The sequence below is a fragment of the Melanerpes formicivorus genome, unplaced genomic scaffold (genome assembly GCF_026170545.1).
Source record: "Melanerpes formicivorus ecotype bairdi unplaced genomic scaffold, bMelFor1.0.p_v2 SCAF_12, whole genome shotgun sequence".
Lineage (NCBI taxonomy): Eukaryota > Metazoa > Chordata > Aves > Piciformes > Picidae > Melanerpes > Melanerpes formicivorus.
In genome coordinates, this window is record NW_027142364.1 from 5,407,474 (window position 1) to 5,428,333 (window position 20,860).

General features: G+C 42.3%; 1 long non-coding RNA gene across 2 annotated transcripts in view; it reads right to left on the reverse strand.

The window, feature by feature from the left end:
- Nucleotides 1-17,894: 17,894 nt before the first annotated feature.
- The window catches only part of LOC137444404 (uncharacterized), a 33,363-nt gene continuing 30,397 nt past the window's right edge, over nucleotides 17,895-20,860 (reverse strand). For both annotated transcript variants that reach the window (XR_010988150.1, XR_010988149.1), the window contains 2 exons: nucleotides 19,158-19,205; nucleotides 17,895-18,917 (listed from right to left, as the gene is read on the reverse strand). This is a non-coding gene — a long non-coding RNA (uncharacterized lncRNA). The remainder of the gene's footprint in view (nucleotides 18,918-19,157; nucleotides 19,206-20,860) is intronic.

The window sequence follows — 20,860 nt, forward strand, 5'->3', positions numbered from 1 at the left end:
ATTATAGGACCTGGTAAAGAGGCTGAAATAATGTTATAAAAAGATGTCACAATATTTCACATATGAAAAAATATTCTGATTTTTTTTTTTTTTCATTCCTTTAGAGATGATAATATTTTGACTTTTTGAAAGAAAAACAATTAAAATATTTGCTCTTGGAATGAAATGGGTAATCCCTGTAGGGATTTGAGGTGCATAAGCACCCATCAGTTTCCTAGCTAAACTGGCTCATTGGATACCTGTTTATAGTATACTCCTTTGAATTTGAATTTGCCTAGCATTACCTCCTAGCCATGGCATGAAATTACAGTTTTTCCTACCCTTGATACCAACCATAAAAACACACATCAGCCTCTGAAAATTTAATGAGAGGAGTTTGCAAAATACATCAGGCTGCTGGTTATTACACCAGCTTTTCAAACCTTAAAGAATTCACATGTCAGTTTTGGTATCAGAGACAAAGCTAACGGCTGTTAGGAATCCGTGTGAGGCTTATCTTCACAGCATGGACTCAGAGTACAACCTTGTTAACAACCCATGTCCAAATGTATGAAACGAATAAGCTTCAACATTTTCAAATGAAAAAAAATCTAACTCTGACATGACCTGGGAGTGCTGTGGGAGGATGACCATGAGCCTAGAGAAAACTGACAGGGCATCATATCAATGTTTATAAAGAGAGGGTGTGTGCCAGGAAGATGGAGCTAATCTTTTTTCAGTGGTGCCCAGTGACAGGACAACAGGTAATGGACACAAACTTGAGCATAGGAAGATCTATCTAAACATGAGGAGGAACTTCTTTACTTTAAGGATGGTAGAGCACTGGAAGAGGCTGCCCAGAGAGGTGGTGGAGTCTCCATTTCTGGAGTTATTCAAAACCCTCCTAGACACCATGCTGTGCAACCCCCTCTAGGTAAACCTTGTCTGGTGGGGGGCTTGGATTAGATGATCTCCAGAGGACCCTTCCAACCCTTATCATGCTGTGATTCTGTGATATTCTGTTGTGCTTGTGCTTTAGAACTCGAATCATAGAATCAATAAGGTTGGAAAAGATCTCAAAGATCATCAAGTCCAACCTGTCACCCAAGACCTTGTGACTACTAAACCATGGCACCAAGTGCCACATCCAATCCTTTTTTGAACACCTCCAGGGACAGTGACTCCACCACTCACTCAGAATTAACCAGGTTGGAAAAGACCTTCAAGATCATCAAGTCCAGCCTCTCACCCAACACCACCTAATCAACTAAACCATGGCATTTAGTGCCTCATCCAGTCTGTTTTTAAACACCTCCAGGGACAGTGACTCCACCACCTCCCTGGGCAGCACATTCCAATGGTGAATCACTCTTTCTGTGAAGAACTTCTTCCTAACATCCAGCCTAAACCTCCCCTGGTGCAGCTTGAGACTGTGTCCTCTTGTTCTGGTGCTGCTTGCCTGGGAGAAAAGACCAACCCCCTCCTGGCTACAACCACCCTTCAATGAATTGACAATGCCTCTCTAACACAGGACCGGATTATTTTATTGACTAAGAGCCAGGGGCTCTTTGATAGGGTTGGACTCTAGGCTTGGATATTATATGAATTTGAAGGGAACTAGTGAAGATTTGTGGGAAATGGCTTGCCACTTTTCCATTACTGCTAATAGGATTGGAGGGATGATGAACTGCCCACAGCAGGCTTTCTTAGTGTGAATAAAGGCCTGCAAGTGGTTTGCAGAAACCCAGCCAATGCTATTTACAGTGCAACAATGTTTGGATGGCAGTGCTGTTTCTTTTTCACCACTCATAACCTCCATTTTTACAGTCTGATAAATACAGGTTAGACATCCTTCCTACACCTACAGTTGCTTTGTAGCCAGAATCTACAGGAGACAGGGAGTTGGTATCTATGTCCACTTTTCATGGAAAGGGAAAAAACAAAACAAACAAAAGCATGAAGCAGAAACATTGCAGTTCCCCAGATATTTTGCAGTTTCTCCTTTATTTCCCCAGATATTTCACACTCTTCTGAGGAGCCACTGCTATGCACTAGGGCCTCCATACTAAAAAAGACAGGGATTTCACTTTTTTTGGAAGGGAAAAGTAGCATGAAGTCACAATTGTGTTTGGTTGGGGGTTGTTGGGGGCAGTGAAGAAAGGCATGCCACCAAGAAATGTCAGCAGCAGCCACAATCATGACCTTAAGTGAATGTCTGATTGGCTTTCTACCTACCCATCACTCTTCCTCAGACATCCCTGAGCAGACTCTGTTTCCTTATTTTCTTACTCTGATGCACCAGAATTAAGAGAGGACATTTAAAACTGATGTAAATCATCAGATGATTTTGATGTTTAAATCCCTGTCTAGCACATATCCCTCATAGTCCTTGTCCAGCTAACACATGGTGTCCAATTAGACGTAACCTATGGAAACAAATCATCCCAGGTATGTCACAAGCTTTTTAACCTTAATCATATTAAAGTACTCTGTAAAGACACAGAGGGAAATTCCAGAAGAGTTAACACTTAACTGCCTTACTAAGACTCTTAACAGCAGGTAGTGTGTTATGTTGTCAATTGATCCTTTTGGCAAGGGTAGGACTCAAAAATGGGAGCAGCAACTCAGTGAGTTTAAGAGAATGAAGAGTTCTTTTCACTAGCACTTAGTACCAGAGCAGCAAAGCAGCAGAAGTGGCATATCTATCATTGATTTTTATCCCTTTCAGAGCAGTGTTTCTTTGTATTTTAAATGAAATATTAAATTATAGTAACATAAACTGTAACAGAATGGCATAGCTTTATACTTTCTTAATTGGATGCTAATATCCATGTCAGTATTTGCATGTAAAATAGTGTACTAAGCCAAAATATCAAGATTCTTAAAACTCATCATCATTCTTCTGCTGATACCATCTGTCAGCTTAATCTTCACCTCCCAGAATTCAGGAAGAGGGTGCCCTCAGGGAAAGGAAAGAGGAAAAAAATACTTTTATGAAAGTGCAGTAAATTGAGTTTAGACCCTGGGCTTGAAATCCCATTTGATTAGATAGGACTCATTAGTTATTAATTGTCAAAGTTGGAAAATAATTAAGAATTAGTGTTGGGGCACTGTCACTCACCTTCCCTGAAGAATCTGCAGGGCTCCCTGGAGAAGGCAATTGAGAGTGACACACGTGGAGAGCTCACTCAGCCAGCTACCTGCAGAGGTGATGGAGGCTGTGAGAGCTCCTGGCTCAGCTGAAATTCCCTCACCAGCAGCGAAAGTCTATCTATCCTCTGTGCTGCAGAGGAGGACAAGTGAAGGAGTGTGAATCACATGTACAGTGTGCTTGATTCTTCTTGTGCTTCACATTTTCATGCCAACCCTGCAAGGTGTGTAACCTGTGCATAGCTGTCATTTTGCCTCTTGGGACAGATCACCTGGTGCTTCTTGTTCCTAGGATACGTGTCCTTTTTTGGTGTACCGTGAGATACCACTAAGAAAGCTACACTCTCAAAAGAAAAAAGAAAAAGGGGGGGTGGGGAGGAGGGAGATTTGAGCTGAGGAGCACATCACCTGCTGCAGTTTATTCTGAAATCAGAACATATGTGCAAAGCAAGCACGTATCTTCTCCAAGATGATCTCAAACCACCTCAATACTGCAGGAGCTACAGGTTGAGCCTTTCCTGACAGAAATAAGAGGGTGAGTTTTCAAGTATCTCCAGCTGCTAGCAAATCCTCTGACATCAAGCCACTTTACTAGATTGCCCTAAAGAAATTCAAAAGCTATTGATCTCTCAAAATGTCGCTATTATTTGAATTTCAAAGACAAACCAATACATCAGCTCTTAATGTTTGTGTTTGTACAGCAGCTGTACCTTCAGGGCTTCTACCCAGGTGCAAGGCTGCTGCAAATGCATATCTGGGGCTAATCGTTGCCCATGGGACAGCACAGGCCAGACCTGGCACCTGTCCATTGCCAGGGACTTTACAGTAATACAGGTGAACCTGAAGAGAGAAACACTTGGTGCTGAGGGCAGCATCCTGCATGTTTGGGGGTCACTGCGTTAGCTCTGGTCTAGTCCAACAGATCCCTTTGTAAGTAGAGTTCATGCTGTGATCTCAGTATGAGTCCTCCAGTTCAGGCTTGTACAAAAGGAATCTGCTTCACATTCTCAGGGAGAATTTCACAAGCAAACCCCTGTGCAATAAGTAGGAAAACTACTAAGAATTGCTTCAAAGGAGCCCATCTAATCCAGATAAAATAAAGATGTTTTCTTTCATTTTTGTTTTTTCCTTCAAACCAATATGAGCACTGGAAAGAATATGCAGGGCATTTTTGAGCTATTTTTTTCAACAAACAAGAAAATTGAAGTAGCTTAATGCTGAAATGCTTCCATTCTTTTCCTTGTTTTTCTTTTCTTTTTCCTTGATTTTTTTTTCTTTTTTTTTTTTTTTTTTTTTTTCTTATGCTCCCCAGAGCATACTTGCAGAATTTTCATACTGCTCTGAATAGCTGGTCAGAGGAAAAGGAGAAGTTAAAATCTGATCTTCCATTTGCTACTCTGCTGCTCTGCTAACCATCCACTGCTGGTGCCTTGCTTGCTTGCTTGCAAGTATGTGCCATGAACAGCTCTGGAAAAACAATAAAGTGGCACATAAGAACTGTGTAGCAATGGCATATGCACAGAAGACATCATTTGCAGAAGCCTACAAGCCAGCAGGTAAGGAGTCTTGGCTTCAGGTTTTCCATCTGGAGCAGGAGATGCAGTGGGAGATGTGTAATTCTAAGAAAGCAAGGGGAAAGAGGAATGTAATTTTCATACAGGAAATTCCTGTTCAGGCAAAGAAAATCTAAATTGTTCCAACAAAGTTTTCTTCCAATATCTGGAATCTGCGATCAGCTGGCACTGTCCATGTCCATTTCCAGCTCCTTATAAGGCAGAGAAGTTCAGACTGTGTCAGAGCTCCAGCACCAGACAACCAAATTTTTTTTCATTAATTTTATTTTCATATTGTCCAAACTTAAAATTAAGCATGTGAAAAGGATGGATCCATTGGCATATGGAGGAATATCGTCAGACTCTAACTTGCAAAGCTATTCCACTTCAAGTGGTCTTAATCTGTATTCCGTAAATGACTTAAAGTGATCCTTCTGAGTAAGTTTCCCAAAGTTTGAGTGCTCAGATTGATGTTCTGATAATTTAAAGGCAGAAGACTGACTTTCAGAATATTACAACTAATGGGACCCCTATTTGCTTTTCTTTTCTCTTTTTGCCTCCCTGTCCTTCCACTCAATAAGCACTCACCAGCTTAAAAGAGGGAGGGTGTGTGTTTCATATATTCCCTTGTAAGTAGTTTTAAAGTTCAAGTAGTTTATTCTGTTTCCATTTATTAATACAAGACAGAGTCTAAAGTACACACAGACGCAACACATACTCATTTAGCTGTGACAGGTTAACCAGACTTTCTAAACAAAGACTATTACCCACCGTTCAATCAGTGTCATCCTCCAGTTCTTTCTTTGGTCCATTATCTGGAATCTGAACGAGGAATTAAACTCCCACATCAGCTAATAGTCAGTCATTTGATGCCAAAGAATTTCCATAATTTATCCTGCAAGGTGAAATTCCACCCTGTGCAGAGGTCCACCCGGAGGCAGACAAACCACTTCAGCCTGACGTGTCTATTGAAACCTCAAACAGGCTGCTCCTTGCAAAGGCAGGTTTTTGTGGTGTTTTTTGTTGGTTTTTTTTTATCACCTCCCTTCTGGAGAAGTTAATTGTGGTTATACCAAAGGCCAAATTAATTTCATCAGCAGCTTACAAATCAAAGTTGGGTCAATAAGGACTAGCACACTACTTCAAATAATAAAATCTCTTATAAGGTGAGGAGTTATTTGCCCTCCCTCTGGAGTATTTCACTTGGTTAATGAAATGGAGAAGGGCAGAGAACGCCAACTCCATCTGTTCTATACATTCTCAGTGTCCTTTCACATACATAAGCCTTAAAGATAGAGCTTCTTAGCTTTCCATGTTGTTTAAAAGGTGAATTTAAACTTGTGCGTGTGTGTGAACATACTGCTCATAGTTCTGTGTGTCACTGCCATATTTCTCTAGAAGATGTCCTAATCTGAACTTTAAACTCGGAACCTGGCAACTAATTTAGCACTTATTTATTGAAACATGTGCATAAGCCTTAAAATCACCAGCCAGTTCCAGCACAAACATCTGTCTTTTCAAAAGATAACACCCTGTCAAAATGCCCCGCAGCAGAATCTCTTCCTTTGGTTTGAAGTAGAAGCGGTAGCAGCTACAGTAGTTAGACAGCAAGTATTTTTGGAAAGATGACAGCTGGGTTGTCAGACATTAATTCTGAATTACACAACGCTTGTATGTTACAGCAGAAATGTAATAAGCAATTATTCTTACATTATCATATATAGGGCTGCCAAACTACTGTCTGAGACCTGAGATAAAGGACTTGGGGTCTGTGCTGGTTGTATCGATGCTTGAGGGGTTCTTTGAATTGCAGCTGGTGTTAGGTCTATTTTCACTCTTGTCATGTAAGGAAGTATCACCTTAAACATCTGTCATGGAAAAAAAGGCATCAATGAGTAGCATCTCTAAGGAAGAATTATCCCTAGCATGAGAAAACCAGGCAAGCTAGTTACTGTAACTGCTGCTGCTGTGAACTTGGTTTCTTCATCATCAGATTTAGTACAGAGAATAAAATAATATTTATTTAATCTTCAGTGTTGGAAGCCTCCAACAAATTTCATTGTATTTCACAGATGTCACTTTTACACACCACTATTAAAAAAAATAAATGCAGTCTTCAAAGAAAGTAAGAGGTCTCTGGGTAGTATTTAGATGTATTTGTGACTGCCGTGTCCAGTTTTGGGCCCCTCAGTTCAGGAAAGATGTTGAGTTGCTGGAATGTGTCCAGAGAAGGGCAACAAAGCTGGAGAGGGGTTTGGAGCACAAGCCCTACAAGGAGTGGCTGAGGGAGTTGGGGTTGCTTAGCCTGGAGAAGAGGAGGCTCAGGGGTGACCTCATTGCTCTCTACAACTACCTGAAGGGAGGACATAGCCAGGTGGGGGTTGGTCTCTTCTCCCAGGCAACCTGTAACAGAACAAGAGGACACAGTCTCAAGCTGCACCAGGGGAGGTTTAGGCTGGATGTTAGGAAGAAGTTCTTCACAGAAAGAGTGATTTGCCATTGGAATGTGCTGCCTGGGGAGGTGGTGTTGGCTGTTAGAAGAAGTTCTTCAGCATGAGGGTGGTGAGACACTGGAACAGGTTGCCCAGGGTGGTGGTGGAAGCCTCGTCACTGGAGGTTTTTAAGGCCAGGCTGGATGTGGCTCTGAGTAACCTGATGTAGTGTGAGGTGTCCCTGCCCATGGCAGGGGGTTTGGAACTAGATGATCCTTGAGGTCCTTTCCAACTCTATGATTCTATGATTCTATTTCAGCTCAGATTAGGCAGTAATTTAGATGGACAGGACATGAAAACTTATTAAAGTCAAATCCAACACCATGAAAAAAAAATTCACAATCAAGCTGTGTTAAGACAGATGGATGTGTTGCCCCTTCCATTTGAGAACTCTGCAACATGAAACTGCCCAGTCATATCCTGCAAAAATTAATGTTTTTGAATACAATAACAAAGCAGAAACTTTACTCACCCTGTCAGTTGAACCAAAGGTTGCTGAAGCCATCTGAAGGTGGCCTTCTGTGGCATCACCATGTGAAGACTACCTGACCTCAGTGCCAGGCAAGATCATGGAACAGGTCATCTTGAGTGCAATCACACAGCACTTACAGGATGGCCAAGGGATCAGGCCTAGCCAGCATGGATTTAGGAAGGGCAGGTCCTGCCTGACCAACCTGATCTCCTTCTACAATCAGGTGACTGCCTGGTGGATGTGGGGAGGCCTGTGGATGTAGTCTACTTGGACTTCAGCAAGGCCTTTGACACTGTCCCCCATAGCAAACTGCTGGCCAAGCTGTCAGCCCATGGCTTGGATGGGAGCACACTGCCATGGGTTAGGAACTGGCTGGAGGGCCGAGCCCAGAGAGTGGTGGTGAATGGTGTCACATCCAGCTGGCAGCCAGTCACTAGTGGTGTCCCCCAGGGATCAGTGCTGGGGCCTGTGCTCTTTAACATCTTTACTGATGATCTGGATGAGGGCATTGAGTCCATCATCAGTAAATTTGCAGACGACACCAAGCTGGGGGCAGGAGTTGATCTGCTGGAGGGTAGAGAGGCTCTGCAGAGGGACCTCGACAGGCTGGACAGATGGGCAGAGTCCAATGGCATGAGATTGAACACATCCAAGTGCCGGGTTCTGCACTTTGGCCACAACAACCCCATGCAGTGCTACAGACTGGGGTCAGAGTGGCTGGAGAGCAGCCAGGCAGAGAGGGACCTGGGGGTGCTGGTTGATGGTAGGCTGAACATGAGCCTGCAGTGTGCCTAGGCAGCCAGGAGGGCCAATGGCATCCTGGCCTGCATCAGGAAGAGTGTGGCCAGCAGGAACAGGGAGGTCATTCTGCCCCTGTACACTAGTTAGGCCACACCTCGAGTACTGTGTCCAGTTCTGGGCCCCTCAGTTTAGGAAGGATGTTGACTTGCTGGAGCGTGTCCAGAGAAGGGCAACAAAGTTGGTGAGGGGCTTGGAACACAAGCCCTATGAGGAGAGGCTGAGGGAGCTGGGGCTGCTTAGCCTAGAGAAGAGGAGACTCAGGGAAGACCTTGCTCTCTACAACTACCTGAAGGGGGGTTGTAGACAGGCAGAGGTTGGTCTCTTCTCCCAGGCAGCCAGTACCAGAACAAGAGGACACAGTCTCAGGCTGTGCCAGGGGAGGTTTGGGCTGGAGGTCAGGAGGAAGTTTTACACAGAGAGAGTGATTGCCCATTGGAATGTGCTGCCTGGGGAGGTGGTGGAGTCACCATCACTGGAGGTGTTCAGGAGGAGACTTGACAGGGTGCTTGGTTGCATGGGTTAGTTGGTTGGGTGGGGTTGGATGATAGGTTGGATGCGATGATCTTGAAGGTCTCTTCCAACCCGGTCTGGTCTATTCTATTCTATTCTATTCTATTCTAAATATGTCACTAAGTATTGTTATTATGTTAAACAAGATCTGCTCCCCCTGTTGAATTTTGGAAAGCACAAAACTTGTGTGATTCTGCTCCACATCCATTTTTCCAGGCTAAGAAAGAACTCTGTTGCATAGGCAGCTTCCGAGCTGTGGGATTCAGATCAGAAATTCCTACAACCTCTGTGCCAACACACCTCCCCTCCAGCTATGCTTTGGTGTCATCCTTCTGGTAGACTGCTAATACTGGGTGCCAACAGCAGACAGGGATACAAAATGTGCTACAGGCGAACCTGTAATGAATTCCTAAAGTAACTCCATCAGCTGCATCAAGTCCATGGATTAAGTTCTACTCTCCACACAGATTAGTTCTTCCTAGGGTATGTATTTATTAGGCAGAAAAAATGACTAGCTGGGTACCTGGAGTTTATTTATAGCATCTATTCATAGCACATAGACCTGCTTTACAATTTTAGTCACTACTTAAAAAGACTTAGACAAAAGTCTAAGGTGTTGTCTGAGCTTCTCTAGCAATTTTCCTTCTCATTTAGGCATGTCTTACTTTCCCTTTGTTGTCTGAGGAAGTTTTATTTGTATAACGTTCCACTGTGCTTTAAACAGTTCTTCAGATTCTTTCTAAGTTAAGAATAAAATGCTCTTTTATTAAACAAACACTACTAAATTGTTGCTTCAGGTTCTCAGTTTTAGATGTGCTGGAGTTAACAAAAAAGTTCTCTTCTCCCTAACTCCTGCAAAGCTCTCCTGGGAGTCCCTGTCACATCTAATCTCTCTCAAGCTTCCTGGTTCTTGAGGTGTCTTCTGTATTGCAACAGTTTTGTCTATTTTATTTGCTCCCTTTCTTACACACATGCAACTTAAGAACAGTAATTGAAACTGTGGCATCTCACCTTGTGGTATCTGTATAGTTTGAACAGACAAGCATCCAGAGACCAGATTTCTGCTTATCAGCTGCATAAATGTGATTCAAAGCCTGAAGACATCAGTGAACTCTTCAGGAGTTCACTTGCTGAGCAGGTGCTCATGGCCCATTGCAGGAAGGGAGGTTTGGGCTTGAAATAGCTTTTTACCTCTCCAGGCTGTGTAGCTTTTGCTGCAACTTGCTCTTCTGCACCTACCAGTCAGTGCAGTAACATCCAGGTTACTCTGAATGAGACTGGCAGTCCAGGCCAAACTCAGCAGTGAGACATCAACAGGCTGACTCCTGCCCAGGATTTGATATGCACATATGCTGGTGAAGCTGTAGGAGCTCTCTTTTGCCAGCTGGATCCACAGTAGATGCAGTGAAATCCTCTTTTCATCCCCTGGTGCATAGGCTTCTAGGGCACTTACTGTTGGAAACTTTCTCATATTTTCTACACAACTGGAGGTGTTGTTCTCAGCTATGCAATTTCTTAAGTAGAAGCTTGATTTTAGTTTTCTTTGTTTACTATATTAGCTTCTAAAAATCACCAGTGGTAAGCTCCCCACTATAGAAATGAGACAGCAAAATCAGGCTGGTCAGACCTCATCAGACAAGACAGAATTCTGTTGGGAAAAAAACCCATACAACTATTTCCCAGAAATTGAAATATCTCATAAGAAACATCATGCATCTGAAAACACAGGTCTGAGGCACCATTCCTTAAGTATCCTGATTGTCTTCCACAAAGGAGGGAATCTGTTAGCCCTGTGAATGGCTTTGAAGCACTTCTGGCTCCGAGGCAACTTTTTCTTTGTGCCTTCTTCCCTCAATTTAAGAAGGCCATTGAGACTCTTGAAGGTATCCAGAGAAGGGCAACGAGGCTGGTGAGAGGCCTCAGGCACAAGCTGTATGAGGAGAGGGTGAGGGTCCTGGGGTTGCTTAGCCTGGAGAAGAGGAGAGTCAGGGGAGACCTTATTGCCATCTACAACTACCTGAAGGGAGGTTATAGCCAGGTGGGGTTTGGTCTCTTCTCCCAGGCAATCAGCACCAGAGCAAGAGGACACAGTTTCAAACTGCACCAGGGGAAGTTGAGGTTTGAGATGAGGAGAAAGTTCTTCACAGAGGGAGTTGTTAGCTGTTGGAATGTGCTGCCCAGGGAGGTGGTGGAGTCACCATCCCTGGAAGTGTCCAAGAGGGGATTGGACATGGCAGTTGGAGCCATGGTTTAGCAGTCATGAGGTGCTGGGTGACAGGTTGGACTTGATGATCTTTAAGGTCTTTTCCAACCCCTTATTGATTTTATGATTCTAAAGAGCTTCCTAAAGAGTGTGGACAGTCCTGCATGCAGGTCACTTTTGCAAAGGGTGGTTGGCAGAGCCCCCACCCTCTGAACCTTTACCCTGTGCATGTGGCTTTGTGTGGGTGAGGGGTGGAACTCTCAACAGTTTTTACAGGTTATTTAGGATTTTTACATCATCACAAGTTTTTTTGTGCACAGTGATAAGGAAACCTGGTGTTGAGAACTCACAAGCCACATTCAGGAACACAGCAGAATTTTTGACCATTCTTCCAGGGCCAGCTGTGATGTTTTAGGTCTGTAGAGCACTGAAATCACTGGAAAGCTCTTTCAAAGTCTGTTTGAGCTGCCAAGGGTTTTGAAAAACACTTTGAAAATATGGCTTTGCACTTTCCACACCATCATGGAGCAAAATTCGGTTGTAGCAGCAATTTTCTAGTTTGAGGTATTTTTGTGAAACTGCAAGGCTGGGTGGAACAATTTTGGATCTTGAACATTATCAGAGAATTCAATTTCACCTTCAGTGCTGAGCTGCTCTTATTCCTAATAGTGTGTGCTTGCATTCTCTCCTTGCATTTCTATTGACAGGGAGACATTTAGAACTTTCAAGCTGATTTTTTTTTTCTTTAACCTAATAATTGCACGTTAGGCTCATAAAAGTCTCTTCCAGGGATTTATGCTTTAATTTCATTCTCAAAGTCTCAGGTCTTATTAAGTGACAGTGATCTTGGGATATTAAAAAGTCAATTATGTGATGATTTTTTACTAGTCCCATCTTCCTTCAGAACCTCACAAATTAGCATTTTGTTATTATGGTCTGTGGTGGAAGCCTATTCTTGGTGTGAGTGGTAAGACAGGTGTTTGTCATTTTGAAGGCTCCAGTATAGATATTTTAAGGCAGTACTTAGCAGCATAAATTAAACGTGCTCTAATAATGTGTGTGAAATGTTAAAGAAGATTTTTTCCATTCAATTATAAAAATAGGCTAGGGGAATTATCATGCACTTTCAAGATTTGATGATGTTTTTATGCCTTTCCATATAGCAGTTAATTTCTGGCTATGTCTTTTGTGACAGCAGGATGGAACCAAACTTGCTGGCGCTTTCCAGAGGCAAGACTCTGGACACAAATGTCAGTGCTGAATGATGCAGGCTGATAGGTCACATCAGTCTCCCAAGCAGGTCTTTGCTTGAGCACCATTGCTTGAGATTGCTGTATAGTGGAAGGTTAGACATTCCAAAAGGGAAAACAAGAAGATCACAGTGAAACCCCAGCCAGAAAATGAGTAATTCAGGGATGGAAAAGCTCTCATGAACCATCTCTTACTGCTGCACTGTCCCTGCAGTACATTTTCTTGTGCTTTTGTCCAGCCTGCTTTGAGTTTTACTGTTTCTAGCAAAACAGGTTTGACTGTTTCCCTTGGGAAACAATAACGAAGCAACTGCATAGCACTTGCTGTCAAATCAGTTTTCAAAATATTCACTTGGTTCCATCTCCCCTATTTATGCAATGCTTCAGAGTTCTTTGTATTGCAGTTCTGAGTATTTCCCATGTAAACACATCCTTAAAGTATCTTCTGGCTGCTTTCCCTGCTTCATGTTTTAGTCAAATTATATCTAAACAACCTTGAATTTCTTTCCCCCCCCCCCTTTCCCTTCTTTCCCCCCCCCTTTCCCCCCTTTTTTCCCCTTTTTTTCCTTTCCCTTCCCCCCCTCCTTCCCCCCCCCTTTCCCCCCCCCTTTCCCCCCCTCCTTTCCCCCCCCTCCTTTCCCCCCCTCCTTTCCCCCCCTCCTTTCCCCCCCTCCTTTCCCCCCCTCCTTTCCCCCCCCCCCTTTCCCCTCCCCCTTTCCCCCCTCCTTTCCCCCCCTCCTTTCCCCCCCCTCCTTTCCCCCCCCCCTTTCCCCTCAGGTCAGTCCTTCAAATTCTATGGTTAGGGGATTTGTGGGTTTTGTTAATGCTGTATCTTGTTACCTTGTGATCTCTCACCACCCCCACTCTTGCCATCAGTGGACTTGTGGCATTGTGATGTCCACACTGCAAGGACTCTCATTGAGCTTCTGTTGTGGCAGTGCTGGTAAAGACAGGTGGGAAAAACCCAAAACAAAACAGGTTTTTAACGTTTGGTAAGATAAAATACAGCAGTGCACTGTAAGAACCTACAGTGTTGCTTTTGCTCCTTTACAATAGTGGATGATATGCACCCTGCTTGTCTGGACTGCCCATTTCTATTTTTGGCACTCCTTAGAATGCAGTCTTTTTCCTATTACAATTGATCTTTGATCTCCAAGTAGAGGTCCAGGCACAAGTACAATTTGCAATTGCTTCTTGACACTAGAAATTGCAACAGCATTGCTACCTTTTATATAGCAAATTTTGTCTCTGCAGTGAATATCTGCAATTTGTGCTATTGTTCCTCAGGTGTAGGTTGGGGTTTTTTTCCAATGAAAATTCTACCATAAAGAAATTAGAGAGTTCTCTGGGTAAATAATTCTTCTTTAATCTCTTTATCCTTTCACTCAGAACATTTATTCACTGTAGGTGTAATAATGGAGAGGAAAACACTGCAATATCACACTCTTAATTGACAATGAATAGAATAGACCAGGTTGGAAGAAACCTTTGAGATCATGAAGTCCAACCCATTGTCCAACACCATCTAATCAACTAAACCACGGCACCAAGCACCCCATCAAGTCTCTTCCTAAACACCTCCAGTGATGGTGACTCCACTACCTCCCTGGGCAGCCCATTCCAATGGGCAATCACTCTCTCTGTGAAGAATTTCTTCCTAACATCCAGCCCAAACCTCCCCTGGTGCAGCTTGAGACTGTGTCCTCTTGTTCTGGTGCTGGTTGACTGAGAGAAGAGACTAACCCCCTCCTGGCTACAACCTCCCTTCAGGTAGTTGTAGAGATCAGTAAGGTATCCTCTGAGCCTTCTCCTCTCCAGGCTAAGCAACCCCAGCTCCCTCAGCCTCTCCTCATAGGGCTTGTGCTCCAAACCCTTCCCCAGCTTTGTTGCCCTCCTCTGGACACATTCCAGCAATGCAACTTCTTTCCTAAACTGAGGGGCCCAGAACTGGACACAAGACTCAAGGTGTGGCTTAACCAGCGCTGTGTACAGGGGGAGAAAGATCTCTCTGCTCCTGCTGGCCACACTCTTCCTGATACAGGCCAGGATGTCATTGGCCTTCTTGGCCACCTGGGGATGGCTTACCTTTTTCTTTGATTCTTAGTGAGTTTGGGTAGGGTTAGTCAGTGGAAGTGATGACCACATGACACTACCACAAGTCAACATGATAATTTCCCTCAGAGCAATGAGGCTATTAGCTCACTTTCTTGGTCTAGCTGTACATTTATAGAAGCCTTGGGAGGGTTGGGGAGAGTGGGCTATTAATTTACATTTCATTTATTGAAACAAAAAGAAAAACAAATAAGAGAGGTTTGGCGGGGGGTGTACTTTTGTGGGGAGTTTTGTTGCTTTGTTGTTGTTTGGAGAGGGTTTGGGGGGATTTTTATAATTCAAAAAGCCTTCACGCTCACGTTAAAGTATAAAGAAATAAGGTCCAAACAGATCCAAATAAGACATATAGATATTAACATTAAAAATAATAGTTTAGAGCCAAAGCTTAAAATATTGTACAATATTTATATTTTTATTACTTTACAACCAACTGCACTAGTAGCATTGTGATAACTTATCCTGTAAATACCTTCACATAAATGCAGCTGACTAGGTGTATTTACTGCCTGAGGATCTGGATTGGTACATGGTTTCAAATATTAGTATATTGCTTTAAAGAAGTAGGAAGTCCAAATATTGTTGCTGTGCAGCAGAAGTGATGAGGCACTTGAGAACAGGACTGGGAAGCAGTTACTTAGATCAATGAGCAAGATGCCTGCTGTCCACTCAAGAGCATTGGTGATTATTCAGACTCCTGAGATACTGCATTGTGAGGATATTCAGACCAGAAAAAATGTCCAATATTATGCTAAAAATGTTAAATTTTTGCTAATAAGTGAATCTTGAAGTCATTCTCAGTGTGTTCATAAGCTAATTAACTAAGGAGATTGAAAGTGAGCGGGAGACGCATGACCAGAGATATAATCAGCAAGAATACTCACTGTAAAATGAATGAGAAACTGATTAAATGGTTGTAAAGGGGCATTGTGAAATGGATTTTGACCTCTTGGTGTGTTGCTTGTCTATCTCCATGAAGCATGGACCTTAATAGACACGAACACTGCCTTGGAAAAGGGATCTGGTGGCAAATCCAGTCCTGAAACACTGCTTAGAGGTAGCTGAGTGAGTCAGCCTGTATTTGTGCTTCTGTAATGAAGATTTTTTTCAGGGACTGCACAGGGGACAAGAATGAAAGGTCAGAACTCACCTTCTTAGGTCAATTCATGCTCAATTCATGCTCTCTCTTTGTTATTCTCTATATCTTGATAGGTAGTAGTTAATAGTTTAATTATCTGCAACCATAACAACATGGCGTCTTTATATGAATAACTGGTCAGGGCAAGTAAATGCACAGGGCTTTATACAGTTGACAGTGTCTCTAGGTGCTTGTGATGGAAGGTCCCTGAACTGTTTAAGGTGTGTTTGAAATATTAAAAAACATACACTTGCTTTGTTTCCTGCCTATGTCCAGCTTGAGCATAAGGTCATGTTAAACTCTATTTGTTAATGATCTGTGCTAGCTGTGACACTGAGCCTTGAGGGATGAAATGGGAAAGGAGAATTTGAACTAAATATATCTGTATAAAGATATAGGTGTATAGTTCTGGGCTCCTCAATAGAAGAAGGACATTGAGATACTTGAACATGTTCAGAGAAAGGCCACAAGGCTGATGAGAGGTCTGGAGTACAGCCCTGTGAGGAGAGGCTGAGGGAGCTGGGGTTGTTTAGCCTGGAGAAGAGGAGTCTCAGAGGAGACCTTATTGCTCTCTACAACTACCTGAAGGGAGGTTGTAGACAGGTGGGGGTTGGTCTCTTCTCCCAGGCAACCAGTGGTAGATCAAGAAGACACAGTCTCAAGCTGCACCTGGGGAAGTTTAGGCTCAAGGTGAGGAGAAAGTTCTTCAGAGAAATAGTAATTGGCCATTGGAATGTGCTGCCCAGGGAGGTGGTAGAGTAAACATCCCTGAAGGTGTTCAAAAGAGGATTGGATGTGGCACTTGGAGCCATAGTTTAGTTGTCATGAGGTGTTAGGTATTAGGTAATAGGTTGGACTTGACGATCTCTGAGGTCTTTTCCAACTTGCTTGATTCTGTGATTCTCTGTGTGTGTATATATATATATATATAGAGAGAGAGAGGTGTTGAGAAGGGCAAGCAGAAACTCCCAGGCAGTGGCCACGATAATGTCCCATATTCACCTGTCAGTATATCTGATGCAAAACCAGAAACAAAATGACTTCATTGACACTGAATGGATAATCCTGCTTGTGCAGCAACTGATACCAGTTGCCATGGCTAGTCAGACTCTTGACCATTATTGGCACTGTGAAGTGTGTCTAAATTATTTCATAGTTTCATAGTTTCATAGTTTCATTCAGGGTTGGAAGGGACCACAAGGATCATCTAGTTCCAACCCCCCTGCCATGGGCAGGGACACCCCACACTAGATCAGGCTGGACAGAGCCTCATCCAGCCTGCTCTTAAACACCCCCAGGGACGGGGCCTCGACCACCTCCCTGGACAACCCATTCCAGGGTTTCACCACTCTCATGGTGAATTTACCTTAACTGACCACCCAGCAGCTTGTCAATAACACTGTGACAAGTTTGGGATAATTAAACAAATACATGCAAATTAATTCCCAATGTGTCTCCATTCCACTGTTCCAAGAGGCGGAGGAAAAATACCTTTTCCAAACACATTTTCAAGGAAACGATTCTTTGTGTTATGAGTAATGCAACATTAAGCACATACCTCAACTCTTGAATTATGCCTGCATCTTTGATCAAATATTCATTGCCTTGATTATTTAAGTAATTAGACATTTTATCAGTTTCTTTGAGAAGCTTAGAAGGAAGAAGGCAAATCCCTTGAAGAGGTGTCCAATATTTAGTTTACTGTCAGCAGAAGAGTCACCAGGCAGGAGTATAGTGTGACAGGGGGAAAAAACCTGTTTGCTGCTGAAGGTCTCAAATTTTCAAAGTGAATGCTTTACAGCTTTTGCTGTGTTGCAGCTACTTCTTGCTCAAAAACTGGAGGCCAGATCTTCACCTGGGGATACTTATCACCATTTCAATAGCATTAATGGAATCAGAGCCAGGCCAACCCAGGGACTGCTGGTCTCACCTGAAATCCCTTTACAAAACTGAAGGGTCTGCTCAAGCATCCAGTCTGCTTAGACTTAAATGGTGGTTAAAGACAATACCACAAGGCAACTGCATTTCACTCTTGCAGAACAGGTGAGGAGTGTGCTAAAAATAGAGTTAAAGATCACGTACATTAAAACTAGATAGGTAAATTACTCAGTTTCTTCATGAACAACAAACAGTGTCACTGATGAAATTCCACCATTTTTAAGGTTATAATTTAGCAGTCACTTGAAAAGATAAATTACATATTTAGATCTTTGTTATGCTTAAATTTTTCAGGCTTTCTGACTACTGTGTGGATGTCACGGAACATTAGAATAAAATCAGCTCCGACGCTCGTGCATAATGTGCAAGAAATGTTTTGTTTGCTACATTTTCTACCCTTTCATATTAATTGTAATCAGCAGAGAATGCAGGCTTTAGCTGTCTTGCTAATGTTAAGTACCAATATAGCAACAGTACTTTTTTTTATTTCATTTATGCATTTATTTCACCCATGCCAAGTGTATCTCCAGAGAAAGAACAATGGGAGGGTGTCAGTGTACATGCAGTGCAGAAATGGGGAGGTGTAGAATGTATGTATGCTGTTTGTATTGGGAGATAAAATATAAAAGCGCTTTCCATCACTTGCTGCTACAGATTTTTGTTATGGCTCCATGCTCCAGATGCTTATGTAAGTCAGGCAGAAATATATTCTCACAAAAGACAGAAATGGCTCAACTTAAATGTTAATTATTTTACAGATTCAATCATGACAAGCATAAGCTATATAAAAAAAAAAAAATAGAAAAGAAAGACAAGGAGAAAAAAAAAGAGGTCAGGTTGAATACTTCATAATAGAATGTTATATCCATACAAAAGTATAGGTAATATTTTATGTGTATAACTACACAACGAGCTTAGGCAAGAACTAGGGAACATATGAGACAGAATAAATCTATCACATTCTTTCCAGAAAAACCTCTTTTGGAAATATCCACAACCGCATATCCACTATAACTATACCACAGGAAGCAGAATTGTGACAAACAGGACAAAACCATAACTGAACCTATATGCATGTTACTTCTGACCTTAGCAAGGACCACAAAGGTCTGGAAACTCATTTTGCCTTTATCTGTAATTTTATTCCTAATGAACCCACAGGTAGCAATACTGCAGGTGAAAAGGACCAGCATGTGAAATCCTTGGCTTTGAGAACAGAGGGCAGCCAGTCTCCCAATGGCAGAACTTCTTCCAAGTCCCAGGGTAGGTGGTCAGGTCTGATGCCCACTATTACTGCTCATACACCCTCCAGCTGCAGATGCCTGAAACATTAAACCACAAATACATCAACAGACTTGAAGCACTTGAGCCATATGGTTTCACTATCCAAGACTACCCCATTGTGATAATGAAAAATACAGTTAATACCAGAATGTGGTGTTTTGGTTTCTTTTGCTTTGTGGTTTTCTTTCCCCCCTAGCTTAAGCGTTTGAGGTACTTTTTATGAACATCCAAATAGCTTAGTAGTTTCTAAAGGGAAAGAAAAAAAAAAGCTTGCTTACCCATATCCAAGAGTTACATTTTCAACAGGCTTTTCATTTTCCTTAGCACTGGATCAGAAATAAAGAAGATTGTGGTTGTTACAAAGGAGTCAAGGACAAAGAGGACAACTGGGAACATTAAAAGCAGGCAAGTGTTTTTATTTTCATTTTGGTTTTGTTCCCTTTCAAACTAAGATATGAACTCACTATGCTCGTTCTTTCAACAAAGGTTTTCAACTCATACTGAAAGATTCTATGGTTTCTATGAAACTCAGACAAAACAGTAACATAATTCTTTAAGCAATATATAAAATATTCATTGTCTCGTGAAGGTCAAACAAGTCTGAGTGCCAGCAAAATAATGCAGACTCTGATGGACATCATCACTACTGAATAGCATGGGTTTTACACAGATGATTTTTGTTGCCAGCATAACACAAGGAATGACTGGGTAGTGTCAAACTGGGTGGTGTCAACCTGGGCTATGGCTTTGAAGCACTGCTGGTAAGTCAGAGAAGACATGAACTCAAAGGAGCACATTGTGGAAGTGTTCACAGGCCACAAGGCCCTGCCACTGCTACTATTATAACAAATTCAGAGTCATGTGGTAGCAGCTGTCAATTCATCTCACTTTACATAAGAAACAACAGTCATGACACTAGCAGAGTGTCTCATTTATTTACAGATGTTTGCAGTTGCCTTGTAAATGTGTACACCTTGTACAGGTGGCAGACTCTTTAACGCAGATACAGCGTGCATACTTTGAACAGGATCTGTTTAGGATGTAGAAGTGGAGGTTTTGCTGATTACTTCCACAGCAAACTACTAAAAGGGTCTTAAGAGAGAAGGTGGATGTTCTACAACCAGAGAAGACCAAAGAAGAAGGAGAGGAGGTCTGTTGTCTTTGACAACTCACAGAAATGAAGCAAATAAAATTTATCCTCAAATCAACACAGAGAGGAGATGGAATTCTGCACAGAGGATGCTAAATCTGCCAGGCAATCAAGTCAACGGATCCAACAGCAAAAGAACGTGTCTAAGTCTCTCTCTCCCTCCCGCCTCTCTCTCCCTTTCTCTCTCTCTCTCTCTATATATATATATATGGGTGAAATAAATATATATATATATATAGAGAGAGAGAGAGAGAGTGAATGTTTGGATTTTGTTTGGGGTTGTGTGTGTGCGTGTGTGTGCATGATCTCTGCATAGAGTAACTCTGAAATGAAATTAATGGCTATGCCTTCCTAATCCTTGGTCACTACAAGATTTTACACAGATGTCTGCAGTAGTGAATAAGAGCAAGAAATAGAGCTACAGAAATATTCTGCTTCAGAGAACCCAATTAAACATGTAACTCTTTTTAACAGGGAGAAATGAGTAAACAACATCCTAAGTAGAAATGCAACACTTTTTTTGTTGGTACGATTTCACATAATGAGATGTAACCTTCATAGTTCTCCAAGTGAGCGTTTAGAAAGCTGCATGCATAGTTCTAGAACAGCCCTTGTCCTAGAGAAACTGCTGAGCACAGCTTTTATATTGTTGTATTAATGCAATTTATTTAGTGTGAAATGTTCACATTATTGAATCCTGTTTTGCTACCAGCTGGTCATACCGTGAAAAGCAAACCATCCAGCTCAGATAAATAAAACAATACCACTGTGCTGGTAAGTCAGAAGGTAGGCTATTCTGTGTAATGGAAATGCAAATAAGAATGCAATTGT